At 38.8% G+C, this 6,009-nt stretch overlaps 1 pseudogene; it reads left to right on the top strand.

Moving 5' to 3' along the window:
• Window positions 1-600: 600 nt before the first annotated feature.
• Window positions 601-1,610, top strand: LOC149246314 (uncharacterized; annotated as a pseudogene).
• Window positions 1,611-6,009: the final 4,399 nt, after the last annotated feature.

A 6,009-nucleotide genomic window follows, 5' to 3' on the forward strand; every position in this document is an offset into this window, starting at 1 on the left:
GGAGAAAGGATGAGTCAGCTTGAGGCTGGCATGAAGCTGACTAGTGTCCTCTCCCACTTCAGTTATACTTCAGTTCTTGAGTCCACTTGGAGTTTCTTGCTTCCACTTGGAGATCTAGATCCTCTTACTCATCACAAGGCAAATTCCTTGACCCAAGTGTCAGTTTGGAAGCTTCCTGGGCAATTGACACCTTGCAGAATGACTGTGCCACTTGGCCAATCTCGCCCAGCGCAGGTAGCCTTCATTAGATTTGACATTCAGCGCAGGTACAGAGTGGAGCAGTTGACATTCAGCGCAGATGCTCAGTGGAGCAGCTGACATGATCCAGAAATAGCTTGTTTTTTAGTGTTTTCAGGTGGAGAACTGATTTTCAGTGCTGTGGTTTGCTGACCTTGTTCCTCTAGGGGTAGGAACAACATGTTTAGGGACTTTGGATCCCTCAGATTATTGACATTTCATGCTTCATGCTGTAAGGCACAAAAATGTCTATAACACCTGCAGTCACAACACACAAGTCTAAACATCAAACCATAGAAGCACAAATCCTCCACTTACTCTGGTTCCTGGGAAATGGGTTTGCAAGAAAAGTAGAACTAAAGGATGCTCGAAACTTCACAAAAGTTAATGCATGGAGAAATTCACATGAAAAAGACAAATATTGTTGATATGACTCTCACTGAACTTTCACAGTGTTACCAAACACATGGATCATAAAATCGTCGTAAATCCCTCATTGCACTTGCTACCTAGTTTGGTGTTAATAAGGTTCACATTTGAGAACTTATCCAACAATATCTTAGATTGTAGAGTTATGATCATGCTCAACAGTCTGACTTGGATGAGGAAGGGTGTGTGTCAGCTTTATATACGATGGAGAAAAATCTACAACATGCTCTAAAGCCATTATATGTAACAGTGTTTGAGCGATTGAATGCACATCTTGGTGGCTTGAAATTCATGATTGATCTTCGAGTATATCTTAATGGAGCTATTGGAGAGGAAACAATTCCATTTTTGAGATCCTTGGATTCAAATTTAAAGGAAAAACTAGCAACATGGTTCAGTCCAACTGTCCTCGAACTCCATCGCATTACCTAGGATGATCCTGCATCTTTACTGGAGAAGATTGTGGCATATGAAGCTATACATCCTATTAGCAACCTCCATGATTTGAAACGGAGATTGGGAGTAGGCCATCACTACTTTTGGTATCTGCATCCCGCCACTTCAGCGTGGTCTAACTGGAAATCAATCTTGGAAAGTTTTTAATCAAACATGTCATTAAGCTAGTTCGACAAGAGAAGCCACATGTTAAAAATGTTTGCCACAATTAGCCCTATCTCAAGCTTCATGCAATGGCTCTTATCGAAACTAGCATCTCAATCAATGTTTTCTCCATCTTCTTTCAAAAGTGGTACAGATTATGAGGAAGCTTTGGCTTTTGTACTTAGAGATATTTTACTTATCTAGAAGAAGAGGAGGCAATTATTGAAGTGATTATGGAAACTAATAAGAGTATTGGTCCCACGGAAGTATTGTTGAAGGCCATGCTCAACTCCAAATTCCATGTGCCCTGCATCAAAAATTACAAATTTTATTTAAAAAATTGAGAACCCAAAGGCCCAGCTCAGCTCCAAATTCCATGCACCGTGCAGCCACAACACACAATTCAAACATCAAGCCAAGCCAATCTAAGGAGGTGTATAATGTGCACAACACGTCGAAATATGTTGTGAGTGGTAAGTATTATAAATAACTACGTTTTATTTTTCTGCTCGCATGTGGGATAAATACCATTCAGAAATGTGTGGTCATCTATATATGATGTGCCCTTGTACTCGTCAAAAAACATGATGGTGATCGACCTGAATTGAGCGCATACTAGCTGGAGAATTTTAGTGGCAAAAAATCGTCTACAGTGACCATGAAAGCAAATAATATTAGAGCCTATTTGGGCATCTTCCCAAAGGATTTTTTTTTTTTTGGAATGATCATCTGATATAGAGAGTCTAGGGGTGTTGCGCGTAGCCCTTTGGCGCTGCGCATAGGACAATCTTTGGGTTCACATAAATGAAGGACACCCAGCGTTGATAGGCATTGATTGGTGATAAGAAGGAACTTCATCACTCATGTCCTTGCATTCTTTGATGCATCTGATGGGATTGTTCTCAGAAACCTAGCTGGGAATTTCATGAAATAAGTTTAAGTTCCAGAGGCTTGTGTGTTTATGGTTTTGTTTGTTGGGTATGCGTATGCTTTGTCGTGTCTATATATTATGGGCACAGAATGGAGGAAGAACACACTGAAGACAACATTCTCATTTCTAGGCATTTCCTTTTTCATTTTTGTTATATAATCAATGCACTAATATAGGGTGAGAAATCATCTGGTGTAGTTCCTTTTGGGAGTATGTTTTCCTTGGTCCTTTTATGGTTTGGAATTTTTTTGCTATTGGTCCTTGTTAGTGCTTTTGGCTACATGAAACCTGCAATTGAGGATCTAGTGAAGACCATAAAATCCCCAGGCAGATTCCAGAGAAAGCTTGGTATATGAAACCCATTTTCTCAATATTGATTAGAGGCATTTTTCCTTATGGAGTTGGTATTGGGGCAATGCTTATGTGCCCATCATCTGTGAGAATCGTTTCCATGATGTGAAAGTTAGTACAATGAGCAAGAGCCATTACAATTTGCCAAAGACATCCTATGAAACCAATTACAGTGCAAGAGACATTACGGTGAAAGCCATTAAATTTTGAGAGAGATTGTGTTTACACCTCGGCAACAAGACAAATGCTTCCTTTATGGTCAGATTGATCATTTAGCAGCTACATGTGAAGGATAACCAAAAATAAAACATGGAGATATTGATGAGAAGAGTCGTGTAGCAAAGTTGATTTGTCAAAAAGGAGAACCAGTGGTCTAATAGTCAAAATGGAATGAGTGCTCGGGAAAAACGTCAGCGAAAGCGTGAAGAGGCATATGAAGCATCTCTTGTTGAGGATCTGGGTGAAGATTTCCATTTGCCTATCAATCATAGACCGATTGAAAATCTAGATACTGACAATTTGGAGTAGGCATCTGTAGACACGCAGTTAACATCCTCAAATATTGGATTCAGGCTATTGCAGAAAATGGGATGGAAAGGGAAATGGTTAAATTTGTTCAGATTGCGGATGCCCAAAGGTCACAACAACAACAAGAGGATTATCATTTTGTCCCATCCTCTAGCATAGTAAAAGCTGCAACATCTCTTGCAGTGCAGGATCAGAAAAAGGCATTAAAGTTTGGCTTTGCAACTAAGGCTACTCCTTCCAAGACTTCTTCAAGTGCTGTCTCCAAGAAAGAAAAAGCTATTTCCAAAGTGTCATCAGTTTTCGGGAACGATAGCTATGAAGAATGATAACTAGATGTGGCATTATTCGAATATTTATAGGAACCAACGGCAAGTATTTTAGCCATGAAATCAACAGCATTGAGTTTTTTGAGAGGTGGCAATATTCAAAACATTCAAGGAACAAATGGAAAATATTTCAGGAATCCAAGGCATCTATACGGTGCAGGTGGAAGATGATCAATCAGCATCTCAAAAAATCCTAGATTTCCAGTGATGACACCTTCAACAATTCGACTTGTGGCAGTAAGCTTATTGTTCTGTTTTGATGTGATTTAATTCCTTAGTTATAAATTTGATTTATTTTATTTGACCACATAAAAAAATATTTAGTGCTTTTGTTTTTTCTATTTTAATTATTTTGATTCCTATGTTTAGGAAATCACAATTAATATGTAATCACATCAGATTTGGGATCCATTACAATCCCTTTAGATTTGGGATCCATCACAATGTTTAATGTCCAGCATGTGTTCATTGTAAAATCACTTACATACTTTGTTTTCTCCTGCTAATTCTTGTTACAACATTATCTAAGGGAAGTGTTAGGAATCCATCCATGCACGATGCTCCTTTTCAAATGATTTTGTTGTTAAATGTAGTGGTTATATTTGCATAATACATCCTCTGTTAGATGCTCTGTTGAGTAACCATGTGTTTCTTTTTCTTCTAACTCTACCACTGTAGATCCATCCCTTGATTAAAGCATGCAAGGAAGCTGGTTTTCTCCTCTTTTATTCTCTCATTTACATTTTTTTATCTAGATGATCATTGTGCTTACTTTGCCCCAAGTTTACTGACAGAAACCAACCTCGGCTCCATAGCCCAACGGTCCCTTCTCTTGTTGTTTTCAACCCACAACTTTCAATCAAATCCCCGTACTCCATAGCTAGCTTAAGATTCATTTATTTCAGCCACCCTCAGTTGACAAAGGGAGAGCCCTCTCTGGTCTGGCAGGGCTAGATGCCAAATCAAAAGCTTGGTCTATGGTTACCTCAGAATTGCCTCTTCTCAGCCTTAAGGTTCATTCTGAGTGCTAACATATTGGCGTCGTTGCTGAGGATGAGGTGACAGATCTTCTCTGGGAAAAAATCATTCAAGTTGCAGTTATGGTTGCTAATGGTGGATAGTGATCAGACATATGAAGGCTGAAACATTCACCTGGCGACCCCAACTCAATCTAGAGATTCCAGTGCTCACTAATCCGTTCATGTACTAAAATAATATGGTAGGGTATGTGGCAAACCCTGTGTTTTGTGAAGTTTTCAAAGAAGTTAGAGATCAGTTAGTGGATATTGAAATAGATGAGGTACCTTCCATTATCGTGCTTCAATGTTTGAGATCTCCAAAGTTTCCTCCTAAAGGTAAAATTGGTTTCTTTGAGTTAGTTGCTGAAAAATTTTAGAAGGGGATTGAGTATTTAAATGATCAGATCCAATCATATGAATTCTAAGATCCCAAAAGGTTCTTGGAAACTCTCCCTCCTTCGAAACAAGAAACAATAGGGCTGCCCATGGATGTTTGCATTGACAGTTTGTAGCTGGAAGCATATTTTGAGGAGTTAGGGTAGCAGACATGGACTAGTTTCTATGATCCTTTTGTTGCATATATGGAATATTTTTTTAGTTTGAATGACAAACCAATTTGTCGTTTACACAGCCAAAAGCATTGTGTGCATGTATGGTTGTCAACATTTCCAATTGTGTCCTGGTTCAAGCACTCCCTAGCATCGTCGTTGCCACAGCTGCTTGATTGGTTAGTCTGGCATTACAACATTACTTGATCTATCAATTTTGAATTAGAGTAGGGTAGGTTTGTAAATAAATAAGTTTCCCAAGGAAACATTTCAGTTTTCGGTATTTGTTTATGTACATATTGCATTATGTATATGTTTTTGGATTGGTATGAGTTGTTTTGGGTTTACAGTTTTTTGTGACTGTATTGCCCAATGGATGAGGCACTTGGTCTATGGTGTTCTTGACACCTCCAAGGAGCTTCCATCCCCAATAATGCCAATGTTAGTTCTAGTCTTCGTAGGCTGTCACCGGTGATCAAGATGGGCTTTTACTATGTCTTGCTTTGTTAGATGTTTTGCACATGATATTCAGTGCAAAACATGTCATAATCATATCCATCAAAAGCAGCTTGGATAAATATTTCCAACGGTATATCACACTCCTGAAACCGATTTCTAGATTAGAAGATATGACCAAATGAATAATTGACTAAAAAATCAACCAGTGTAGCAGTTCATGTATTTAATGATCCTGAGAAAGCTAGGAGATGTCAGTGGCTGATTTTGTGGTTGCATTGTGATAGAGAAGGAGAGAACATAGCATTTGAGGTCATAGATGTCTGCCGTGCTGCTAATCCTTATCTCAACATATGGCGAGCTCGTTTCTCTGCTTTGATTGAAAGAGATATCCATGAATCTGTGCAGAGGTTGGTCCATCCAAATCAGTTTTTTGTAGATGCAGTTAATGCCAGATAGGAAATTGATCCTAGAATTGGTGCCTCCTTCACTCGGTTTCAAACTACACTATTGAGAGAACGATATTATTGCAGAAGTTCTATGCCAATTCAACTAGCACCTCAGTCTCAGCATCTATAATATCT

Source organism: Pinus tabuliformis, chromosome 7, assembly GCF_031772625.1.
Source record: "Pinus tabuliformis cultivar Carrire ecotype Pingquan chromosome 7, CPIR1, whole genome shotgun sequence".
Lineage (NCBI taxonomy): Eukaryota > Viridiplantae > Streptophyta > Pinopsida > Pinales > Pinaceae > Pinus > Pinus tabuliformis.